Genomic DNA, 12,600 nt, shown 5'->3' on the forward strand with positions numbered 1-12,600 from the left:
CACAATTTTAATTTATTTAACACTATTGTGGCTATTATTAAAATTGTTCTTATTTGTGCCCAGGTTACTTTAATTTTAAAATATTTATTACACATCTATTTATTATACAAAAATATTATTACCGTAATCATATTTTGTCAAATGTTATCTGTAGCGTCGGACTTCAAAGTGTTTAGCATTTCGTCAACATTTTCAAGCTACAGCAACGTCCTCTATGAATATATAATGGACTCTGAGGAGCTCCTTTGTGGTCCGGCAACTTTTCTTAAATTATACTGTTAACATCAAAATTTTAAAGTCACTGACAACAAAACAGCCTTGCGGCGCAAAATAGTGCTAATGTTTTTGAATAAAAAAGGGAATCATTTATATTCATAGAGAAATTAAATACATGTTTTGAAACTCAACAACGTTTATAATACTTTTAACTAGAGCTTTTGTTACTTTTTTTGCAGATCAGCATTAATGAAATATTTTAAAAAAATATGTGGATTACGAAACTGTATACTTATAATATACTTTGAGAAAGATGTCAATCGATGAATTAAATTCCGTTGGGCAACGTGCTGAAAACTACGACACCTTCCTATCCAAGATCGCATATTGCCTCTAAATGATGGTACGGCCGATGTCTGTCAGCAGTGAAGAACTACAAAACTGAACCTGGTTTCGCACTCCAGGCCTCGTTGTCGGCCTGGTTGTTAGCTAGCCATGAAGAGGGCCTACGAGATCGAACCTCGAATGATCGCTTACACTTACATATTTTTACGATATGACTAAAGTAGATGATATGTGTATATTAGCATAAGCGCAACAAGCTCGTTCCACATCCACAGTATACACGTAATAAGTAAAAATATATCGACGCTAATAAAAATGCATATTAACTTAATTTAAAAGTAAATCATTCTCCTGAAAACCGTTTTAAAATCATTTTACGTAATTCGCCAACGCTGTCAAAGTGCAAGATCACTACATCGTTTATGATTCGGTAGAGTCTTGATATTGGTGAATTTTCCCCAAAATCCGCTCTTCGAAAATAAGGAAATAATCAATTATTAATGATTGAAACGACCGAAAATTATACAGAGATCAAAAATGAAGTTTTTCTATTACAAAAATTTACCCAAACATTAAGGGTTAATTGAAACTTATCTTGAATTTTAATTTGTCAAATTTATACTGACGCTGTAATTTTATTTTAATTTTGCTTATTTACCGCGATTTTTGAAAATTAATTATAAAATAATGTAATGTACATGAAAAGATTAGTAGAGCGTTTTGTTTTTGATTTGGATATTTGTTATTTTCACCAATTTTTATTTTGTAAATTGGCCCTTGGTTCTCGACACTCTCAGTTTTATCAACATTTTAGTAAAGAAAGAGATGACTCGTAAATACCTTTCTGTTTTACGGACGATATCGTATATAAGTAGATTGGATGGGAAAATGTCATTGGATACTAGGATTCACTGTATATATATTGCTGCAAAGAATTCGAGTCCTTTCAGTGACGTGACGTGTGTATTATAGAGTACATCAAACATATTTGGTTTATTTAGTACTATAAATCAATCATTTAATACTTTATTTATACGTTTTAAAAACAAAATCTAAGTTACCGACTATCGGACTGCTCTGTAATTTCTTTAAAAAATGCTGAAGAATATTTAAGTATTTACCTCGTTTTCACGAAAAATACAGTTCATTTTAGTTTAGTTTTTCAGTTCAGATTAACTTCTCTGGGATGAGGATTTAATATCAAAATTTACTGCAAATTGGATTCCAACGATGTTGCTTAGGAGTTTCTTTTAAAGATAACATTGTGTGCTTACGGCGGTTATATTTAATTCGATAAAAGCAATTTAAGTTTTTTGCGATGGATGGGGAAAACTTGTCTAAATTTCGATTATTTTAAATTCTTGACTAAGAAGACATGTTGGCGAGTTTACCATAGAACATGACTAAATGTTACTTCACAAAATCATGTAAAGCACTAACAATTTAAAATTTAAATAGTTATGGTTAATCTCACTAACCGATTTATGTTGGTAGCTTTAAACATTAATTGCCAGAAGTAACATTCAAGAGCATTCTTTTCCCACCACAAATACTTAATTTTTTTACTTCCTATATAATTATCAGCAACTATTTCAATATTAATTGCTTTTAATTAACTATTCCCGACATGTATAACATAATTGTTATTCTAACTGTTATTTAAGGTTAATCCGGCTTGATTAATGTCACAGGAACATCATGATCTGGTTATTGATTTTGCTCCATTTTTAAAATGTGGATCAAGATCCGTATATCAGTAGTTATGACGCAACTGACATGATTTTTGACCCAAACCAGTTTTGATCTACTTGAAAGAAGTTGTGTATAAAGTAGCTCGATATGTAAGTACCGCACGAGCTGACTGAAAGACGCTCAAGGAATCGTGCACTCATTCGTGATTATTGAATAAAATAGTTCTTAAATGGTATAGATAAATTAATGAAAAAGGAATGTATCAAATTTCCATATAAACGAATGGACTTTTTCCCAACCAATTATTTAATTACGTCACATATTTAATTACTCATTTTTTAACCACAAACCTCGCTTGTTTTTATTACAAATGAAACAGCCATTACATTCTACTAATTTTATTTATTTATTTAGGTATACCAACAGTACCCATAAGTTGACACAAAATTAAAAATTTACTTAATAGAAATTATAGAAAGAAAAGTCAGACCGCATCAAACAAAAAAAAATTAAAGAAAAAGTGATAACACTTAAGAGGAAACATCTGGCTTACGGCGTTACATTGAGTCGTTCATTCACAACACATTTGATACAGTTGTTTAGGAGGAGCGCTTGTACGAATAGAAAATAAATTACTTAGTCATACTTTTGAGAACAAAAATCTATTAATAAAATTCATTAAAACACATTTAGTACTGATAAATCTGTTTATCAGTACTAAATGAGCTTCAATTAAGATGATTATTCTCATCCGCTATGGTCTAGTGGCTAGGATACCTGGCTCTCACCCAGGAGGCTCGGGTTCGATTCCCGGTACCGGAAAGGACTTTTTCTACATTCCTGTAATTTTTCACAAATCTTAATATTTGTCATAAATCGAAACAATAACATTGGAACTATGTAAAAGTTAAAATGACGAAAAGTATATAACAGTAGTTTTATGTATTACATTGACAATACAGTGGTATTTGGAAAGTAAATCGACCACCTGATCAGTGTTGATTTTTCATGATAATAATGGACATTATAAGTTAGTCTATATTGATATCATTTCCTTTATTTATTGATTTGGGCTCATAATGCAATATTCTCAGGAAATGCTCGAGCAATGTACATTATTGTATATATTATATCATGTATGGATAATAAATGAAACGCTATCAATATAAATTTATTTATACTTGCCATTAAAACAACACACAGCCGGTCAATTAACATTAAAAATAAACAACTTTATTATTATATAAACCTGCTGTAATGTAAAATTTGTCATTCAGGTTGATCGTTTATTTTAGCTATTAACGTAGTTACAAAATATATCGAATTTTATTTGAAAAGATAATTTCATATTGCTCATATTTAATTTTTTTTACATTATAGATATTTATACGAAAAGCCTTGAAGGAACCGGGAATCGAACGCGAGCCTCCCTGATGGGCCATGTTTCTTAGCCACTAGACCATGCCAGATGGGAACAAACTGCTTAATTTAAGTTTTGGTGTGTTTTACATATTATATTGTTTTATATATTATACACTATTATATTATATATATTTTATATATTATAAACACGTCTTAGTTACAAACATATCTATAAACCACGCATGGCGGGCGGACTGGCAATCGCAGTGTAATATCATGGTACGCAAAGGCTGCCCGTCCTCTGGAAACTTGTTTGAAATTAAATAAACAATAGTTATATAAAAATAAATATATAAAAATTGGAAGCAATTTGACACGTCTTAATGACATATATTAATATCTACGCTTAACTTAACTAAATAAATAAATTTTAAAAGTAATAACTTAACTTAGATGTTATCACGGTGGTTCAAAGACTTATAAATTAAACAATTTGATATTATCACGTAAAAGTAGAAATGTTTTCGGAAAGTCTGTACACCTTTTATAAGTGCGGAATATCTGTATGAACGAATATCATAACATACGAGCATCAAAAGCTTGCCTTATCACGATTTCTTAAAACGCTCTACAAAAATCTGCTGATTAGTAAAAGTGGATAAAAACCATTCACTAGTCGGTGTCTGAAATTAAAAACGTGCCTACGAAGCGAAGAAGGAGAATAAAAATATTCGGTTTTAGGAATACAATACCGAGGAATGTGTCTTTTCAAAATTCAAAAATCTTTAATTCAAGTTGACATTTATGTCCACTTTTTAATCGTCAATCATTTTAAGATTATAATTAGCTGCCTACGATCGGCATCGAATGCTGATCTGCTGAGAAGAGCCGGCCAACAATACAACAGTTGTGGTTTTTAAATAAAACTTAAGATCGTTTAACGTATACATTATTTTATCGACCCTGTAAATATGTTAACAAACAAATTTCTACTATTTCAATTCAATTAAAAACTCTTAAAGGTTGTAATAAGATTCATTGAATGACATAATTTTTATTTTTGATTTAAAACTTATAGAACGCAGGTCTATGATATCTTGCGAACCTTTTTATATACTCGTGCACTCTGACCCACGCAGGATATGTTAACTTTGTTTGAAAATAGTTTTTCTTACTGTTAACTCAATAAGCTGCTATATCTTGAGATATCAATAATGAAGTTACAAGATTAATATAACGTGGTGTACCTTAAAAAACGCGACATCACCAAAACTGTTGCCGAAACCCGGGATCGAACCAGGGACCTTTAGATCTTCAGTCTAACGCTCTCCCAACTGAGCTATTTCGGCTTGTACCAAGTAAATAAAATACGTCAATTTATCAGGAAACCTCAGTTGTGGAATTACAAGATTAATATAACGTGATATACCTCAAAAGGAACTCGAGATCACTAAAGCTGTTTTCGACCGAACCAGGGACCTTTAGTTAAACAAGTAATTATAAGAGTAGATGTCAATTGTGGTTTTAATTCATACAACAAACGAATCTAAGGGTTCGCTTCCAGGTTGTAATGATGCGTTATTATTTAAAAGTCTTACTCGCAAACACGAACCGTCATTTGACAGACAGTATAAATTAATAACTTTAAATACAATCGACATACCATACGATGATATTAATGTACGAACAATTCGTCACAATATTATATTGATTCGTATGACTATATAATTAAATAAAAAATAATTTTGTTGTAGATACAATATAAATACAATACTTTCCTTAATTAAAAAACAAATTACACTTTTACTTGCTTTCATTAAGTCATTTTTTATGTTAGCACTACTTGTTATTGCACAAGCTTTTTGTGACTACAGACAGCTGTTGAAAATTATTTAATTTATTAAGCCCCTATCTATGTTAAGTCAAATCAATAATCAAAGTCTTTTGTGCTCTGTCCGTGGAGTTGGATTTATAAGCTATTTTGAGTACGACACAAATGTTAAATATACTTACACATTTTAAAAATGCGGCGGTTTGTTAATTACACTGAACATTATTTTTTTAGGCGACAACAGTATTTTAATAATGTGATGTAGGTTCTTTCTATTTAAATTTATCACCCGGCTTAAAAGTCAAGAATACCGTACTTATTTTGAACAATTGATTCGAAATGTGTCCATAAAGTTAGTTCACTCTCAAGCATCAGTCTCTGATCACCGTGACCCTTCTTGAATTTGTATTATGTAAATTAAATTCATATATTAATATATCAGATATTAAACAGAAAATAACTTTTATAACTATGACCAATCATCCTGTATATCAAAGTAAAATAGTAATTATTGGTTAAGAAAGGTCAGTGGATAATCAATTATAGGACATAAGCTGGAACTTTTACATCACTACACTCGTTAACTGCACCCTCGATACTTACAAAGGGAAGAACAAAGTTTTAGCTCGAAGTGGACGACGGACAAGGAAATTGAAGTGGACGAACGATCTCAAAGCGGAACACCGTAATCACCGAAACGAGAACGAACAAGTTTAAAAAAGAAGTAAAAAGTTTTATTTGCATTCTTACTAATAATGAACGATTAAATAAATAACAAATTAAATAAAATATGTCTTTTTAATGTAGATTTATTTTAAGCACAGAAATATATTGTGGAATATATCAACATCGTCGTCATGTCAGCCGATACAACGCACAAAAAAGGCTTAGGTCTCCCTCAGAGATCGCCAAGATCACAGGTTTTTCGCTGCCCGCATCCAGCGACTTCCCGCGACCTTGCTGTTGTAGGTGGACGACGAGACAGCCAATGTCCGGCTAAGAAGATCCAGGTCGAGTCCACGAGCTCGATCATCGAAGCATCTTTTAGCTACAACGGCCATTGATCGCACGAGTCATGTTCCCCGTCCACAGCCACTTCGGATTTGCAATAGGTAATACATTGATCTTAAGTAACAGTAACATGTGCAGTAGTGAAGTCCTTAATTTATTATCACACAATAAAAAGGCTGTTAAAACGTCATCAATTAAACGTGAATTAAAATCTTTAACCGACTGAAATATGCTGTATGTTCAGTAATATTTAGTTTTTTATTTTTTTTCCTCATCTATTTCAAAAGCGTTAAATTTGCACTTTTATTTGTATAGCTTTATCTTCTTTAATCTTCTTTAAATATATCGCACAGGATGATCGTCTAAACATGAAAAAGCTTTAAAGCTTTTTACTGACAATGGTGCTATATATTCAACCCTTTAAATCTTTTACACATGTAACCAATCATACTGTATTTATTTTTTTTTTTATTAAGATTACAATAATTTTAAGTAGTTACCAAGTTCTCTTTTTTCAAGTTTTGAATTATTTAATTAAAAATTCCGAACGTGACGTAATTTCGACAAATTTTCAAGACCTCCTTTATTTACGACCCATAATGGCGTCTTGATGGCTGAAGAGAACACGATCGTAACTACCGCGTCCGTCCCATCATGGACCTCAGGGCAGAGCAAAGGCACCTCCAGAGTTATAATTTTATGTCATAAATTGCCTTAATCAATGAGCAATTGACGCTCTAAATCGGTTGCCGAGCATCGATCGCTTCTGTAAATCATTTCATTGAATCACTGCACTTATCTTTAACAGAGCAACTTTGTATAAATTTGTAGCTGCCACACTTTAACCTATGTCATCGCCGATTTTGCTTACTCACAATTCCCAAATGATGGCATTCCATGAATGACACTGCAAGCAGAGAAGTGGAACCTCTATAGTAGGGGTAGCCAAGCTTCTTGAAAATCCGAGCCATTACACGAAATATAAAAATTTTTTCGAGCCTTAATTGGATACGCATTTAAACGATGCAAAACGTGTTTTTTACAGAAATTATATTCATTTAAAATATGTACACAAATCGAACAGATAATTTTTTAAAATTTCATGAATGCTGGCTGGCGACCGTACTTCTCATTAATTATTTCGGCGCTGTTTAATTAATAACTATCGATGTTATTATTTCACACATTTTATTGTCGGATAAAATTATTTACACGAGTACTTTGTTTCGATTTGTCAGGAATAATGACAATGACAAAAATCACATGACGTAATATAAATTTTAAAATTGAAACAATTTAAAGATCAATCAGAGTCAAAAATATTCTTTTAAAGAGCCTCTTTAGCAAGTCTCTTTGAAAGATAATTTTTGACCGCAATAAGCGTTAAAGCTTTAAAGAAGTGACAAAGACTCGACAAAGCTCATTCAGTATAAATTAAAGTATTATCCACAGTCGAAAGTTTAATAAATCATCAATAAAGTAATGATAATATAAAACTGTTTTCAATATACGGAGTATTATATATTAAAATTAATTATTGTAGTGTATGTCTCAACTGACTTTATATTACTTGATTTTATTTTTTTAGCAACTATAGGCAAAGCTCTGTGTTGCCAGATGTTAATTGATGACCAGGTGTTCGATGCTACATGCTTGCCTAAAAAAAACCTATTCACTCTTTACTTGAACACAAGAGAATATACAAAGAGATACTACCACACTTCTATAGAAAAAATAAATTAAGGTAACTTATTTCACAGTAATCTTTGCTGAGAAATGAGCTATGTGTTCAACTATTAAAGTTATAACATCAATAATTATCCTTTATGGTTCAAAATGATTCACTTTTTTGTAAAAGTGTTTGCAACGTTTTGTTTTACTTTACCAGTAAATGGACTAATAAGCTTGTCTACATATGATCGTCTTATTTATATCTGCTAACTGTAGATACTTTTAAATGATTAAAATCTCTTAATGGGTTTATATTTTCATAGTTTTCCCACCGTTTTCGTGATGTGGGTCGATCAATAAACACAGTGGTCCAAACGCAATGCAGTTTTCATTCGCAGGAACAAAAAATACGGGTTAATTGTTCATTTACTTCATTTGATCCGATTGTCCTGGCTGCCAACAAAGAGACAAAACTAAATTGAAGCGCTCTCTATATTTTTAATTGCGTAGTGTTTATTAACACTCATTTATTCTTATTATAATCGGCTTAGGATCGTTTACAGTAACCACTTGCGTACGTCTTGAAAAGAATGCCATGTGAGCTCAAATTGATGAAAACTAGAAACAGCTTCTTTCCATGGCTACGTTCAACTGAAAACTACAATGGTTTCAAACGCACCCTGATCTGAGAAAAGTCTACAATAAATTCAGACAGGTTTTTACGTCGGACTACTTTCACAATATTCTTAACACAGTAATAGAGAAATTCATTCCTAAGCATTATTTTCATTTAGAAAATCCTTTATTCTTTAAAAGGAATTTTACAAATTTTTGACGAACAAAATTATACTATTTTCTTTTAACATGAAAACAAATCGTAAATTTTCTTCATCTAATCAAAGTGAATAATAAAATTATGAAATCAAATCATTTCAAAAAGCATCAAAACTTTATTATCGTTAAGGAAGGCAATGTGACTTCGCGTCCAAGTTATTATTCACATACAGGCTACTTCTATATAATGAAAACAATTGAATTTTTCTTTATTAACTTATATTACTTATACGGTATAATAAAGACTCAAAAGAGAGTAAAAAATCGGTAAAATATATTTATAGTTTTAAATAATAAATGCATAAAACAGAACATCATATTGTTGTGCGTGTTTATAAACAAAAATATCCTCTCCACATTTCGTCATTTATTGTTATACAAAAGTAACACTAAGTCTCCATTATTCTGTACAATGAATTATAATAAGTTCGCCTAAGTCTGCACTGCTGCGCACTGGATTGCAGTACACTTTAGTCCGTCAAGATCCGTTTCACTCTAATGCAATTACATTAACTGCGTCACTCCGAATTACTCACTTTATCTGTACCAGATATCATTATGAGGGTGAATTGGGACTCGAGTGAAACTTACGTAGAGCATTATGACTGTAACGCAGTGAGTAATATTAATATTACAGATAATAACGACTTGATTACTTTATTCATATAAAATTAATCCCCGTCTGAGAACTATTTTATTGGTTTCATTCATCTTTATTTTTTAACTCCTTGTGCTATGTACGATCTTTTTAGCAAAAAATGTCGTCGGTAACAATTTTGAATTTTCTATGTTCAACGTAGATGCGAATAAATCGCAAGTTAATCTTTAATCGTTGAAATTTGTTCTTCTTCTTTTTCTTGAAGTGCCTCTCTAACTAGTGGAGGTTGGCTATCAGCTTCCTGCTCTCTTCCTTATTTTTGGTTCTGCGTAATAGCTCAGCAGCGCTGGCGATTCCGGTCCACTCTCTAATGTTACGAAGCCACGACTTCTTTCTCCTACCAACCTTCTTTTTACAAGCGACCTTTCACATCATGATAAGTGAAATTTGTTGAAAAACTTTAATTGTTGAAAAAGTTAATTAGTTAATCGTTGAATGTTAGTTAATTGACTTTAATTTTGAATTGAAATGATTAACTGTTTGTGATATGTTCTCGTGATGAAAAACCATAAAAATAATCACATAGAAAAACAAATTAGAAAATATTTTCAAAAAACTTTTTTATCTTCTTAAATTTCGAATCGATTATTCATAGCTAATTTGGAAAATATAATAAAAACGAATTCAAGAAAATAGATTATTGTATACGAATTTAAAATAAATACTTTTAGATCATAAAGCTAACCGTGCGTTAACATAAAATTTAAATTTATTAATATTTTTTATTTTTTATTAATGTTTGTAAAAGGCACAGGACTGATGTCTTCTGGCGCTTTAAGGTTCTGGAGCGGAGACCACGGACCGGCAAGCGCAACGCAGGACGTGCACTCCGGTGGACAGACGACTTGATTAAGCCAACTTCATACGAGGCCTGTGTCCGTCACCGGATCCTCTACGGCTTAAATGATGATAATGGTAATTAAGTCTCTAATAGGGTTTGGTAATACATCATCTATACAAAAATGTGGTAAAATGACTTTGTTCATAAATAAAACACGTTGCCCTTTTGAATTTACATACATAATGCAATAAAAACTACAGATTCTTATATTCCTATCAATCTAAATCTAAATCTAGTTTTACATAATTTTTACTTTATTCAATTTATACATAAATTACCATTTAAAACTTGTTAATATGTAAAAGGAAAATTATTGTTCATTAATGAGATGGAAAGATTTTATCTCTGGCACCCACTTTTTATTGCCGTCTATCCTTCTCGAGTTTCAATAAAGACTAACGCTTAATGAAGTCGACGCAATGAACTTAACGCGCGCGGAGGATTCTCATCTCGTTACATGAAGATTCTTAATGCAGCGGCACTTGTAAATATTTAATCCGTTACTTTGGAGCAAATGCCGCGCTCTGTAATAGGACACTTTCTTTTTATCACTTCTGCGTTATGCTCTAAGCTTCCGTAATCTACACTCGACTTGTAATTGTACTTGCACCGTTTGTTTATAGATTTTAAAACTATTGTTCACGTTTCGTCAATTTATTTGGATAAAAAGTATATTGTGCCTAAATTGTAATATACACGTAATTAATATGACCGATTAGCCACTAACTATACATTATGCATTGTTTTTTTGATTTATCATACATGTTAATCTATTTTAAGAGAATTAAAATAAAAGTATTATGTGATATATACTCCATTTCGCTTTTTCCTGTTCTATTACACGCGAATGCACCATGATTTTTATTAAATGCTTTACTTATATTTGCTTATCCATCAAATGCTCATCTATTCTGTGTGTTATACTCTATTATCTGTTGTTTCTTTTACTGTTTTCTGTTGTTTTCTGATCACTGCGCTATTTTATGTCTTTTATTTTATACAGATTTTATCATTTTTTGTTCTATCGCATTTTTGTCTTTTTTGCTTTATCCTGCTTAGTGAAATTCTACTCTATTCTTTCCTAATCTTTTTCGTTGTGATCTCCATTACCTTCTATACCGTTAACGGCATAACTCATTTTAAATATTGGCAATAGCAGTAACAAGTAAAAACTATTCTATAAAATATTTTCCCCGAAGACAGAGAAGTAGCGCCGTAAGGTTTAGTTGCAGCGAGTAATGGGAAAACTAAACTTGATGCAACTCGATACCTATTAAAACTTCCTCGAATCCTGCAATGAAATTGATGCAGACAGGAATTCCCTTTTAACATAAGAACTACTATTAAAGTTGAATTGACAATATTTAAATTATTTTTATGACTCACTGACCCCTGTTTTGTTGATAAATAATCAATTAGGACCTGAAAGCGAACTGCCAAACACGCGAAGCTTACAGCGCATTCTCAAATGCGAAGTTACAATTGTCATTATATGTTTTTAATTTCTGCGCAGTTTTTATAAGAACTTTTTTTTAATAAATAGGATTGTTATTAAAGATGATGATAAGTGCACTTGTATACAGGACGATAGGTTTCAGGTGTAAAAACTATAAAGGCATGAACGTCATATCTCATTAGCGGTCAATCATTGTATAGTAGGCTCTTTCAAAAAATCAATAATTTTCAGAACTATCCCTCTGAATTGACAATCTTTAATTCTTACACCTATTTCCGTGATTGGCTATAAGTGAGCTATATATTCAACCCCTTGAAGCTTTTACAATTATATCCAATCACCTGTATACAATAGTATTTATACATTTCAACAATCTAAATTATATGCCTTATGAAAAAAGTAAACTTAACTAAATTACGAAATGTGTAAATACTTATTATGGCATTTTGATAAACAAATATTTAATATTAAATAAATAGAAACATTATGTGACACGTATAGTACGTATATAAGACGTGATCAGAAGGGAATAGTCAAAACATTTATTTCCTCGACAAATTCGCCTTGACTTGCAAAGCGTGCGTGAGCGTGAGTAAAACATTATTATTATCTTACTATTTCAGCTGTTGAAACAAAGTATCTTTTGATAGAACACGCAGCACATAATCCGCCACACTAGCTGG

The 12,600-nt window shown here is 31.4% G+C and overlaps 2 non-coding genes across 2 annotated transcripts; one reads left to right on the top strand and one right to left on the bottom strand.

The window, feature by feature from the left end:
• The first annotated feature begins 3,003 nt into the window (after nucleotides 1–3,003).
• On the top strand, nucleotides 3,004–3,075 carry TRNAE-CUC (transfer RNA glutamic acid (anticodon CUC)). Its single transcript has one exon. It is a non-coding gene; the product is annotated as a tRNA-Glu (tRNA).
• A 1,816-nt stretch (nucleotides 3,076–4,891) lies between these two features.
• Nucleotides 4,892–4,964, bottom strand: TRNAF-GAA (transfer RNA phenylalanine (anticodon GAA)). The gene has a single exon. It is a non-coding gene; the product is annotated as a tRNA-Phe (tRNA).
• Between the last annotated feature and the right edge of the window lie 7,636 nt (nucleotides 4,965–12,600).

The sequence above is a fragment of the Battus philenor genome, unplaced genomic scaffold, assembly GCF_028537555.1.
Source record: "Battus philenor isolate CCGP_79_NKW_IND1 unplaced genomic scaffold, ilBatPhil1.0.hap1 SCAF_25, whole genome shotgun sequence".
NCBI classification, from domain to species: domain Eukaryota; kingdom Metazoa; phylum Arthropoda; class Insecta; order Lepidoptera; family Papilionidae; genus Battus; species Battus philenor.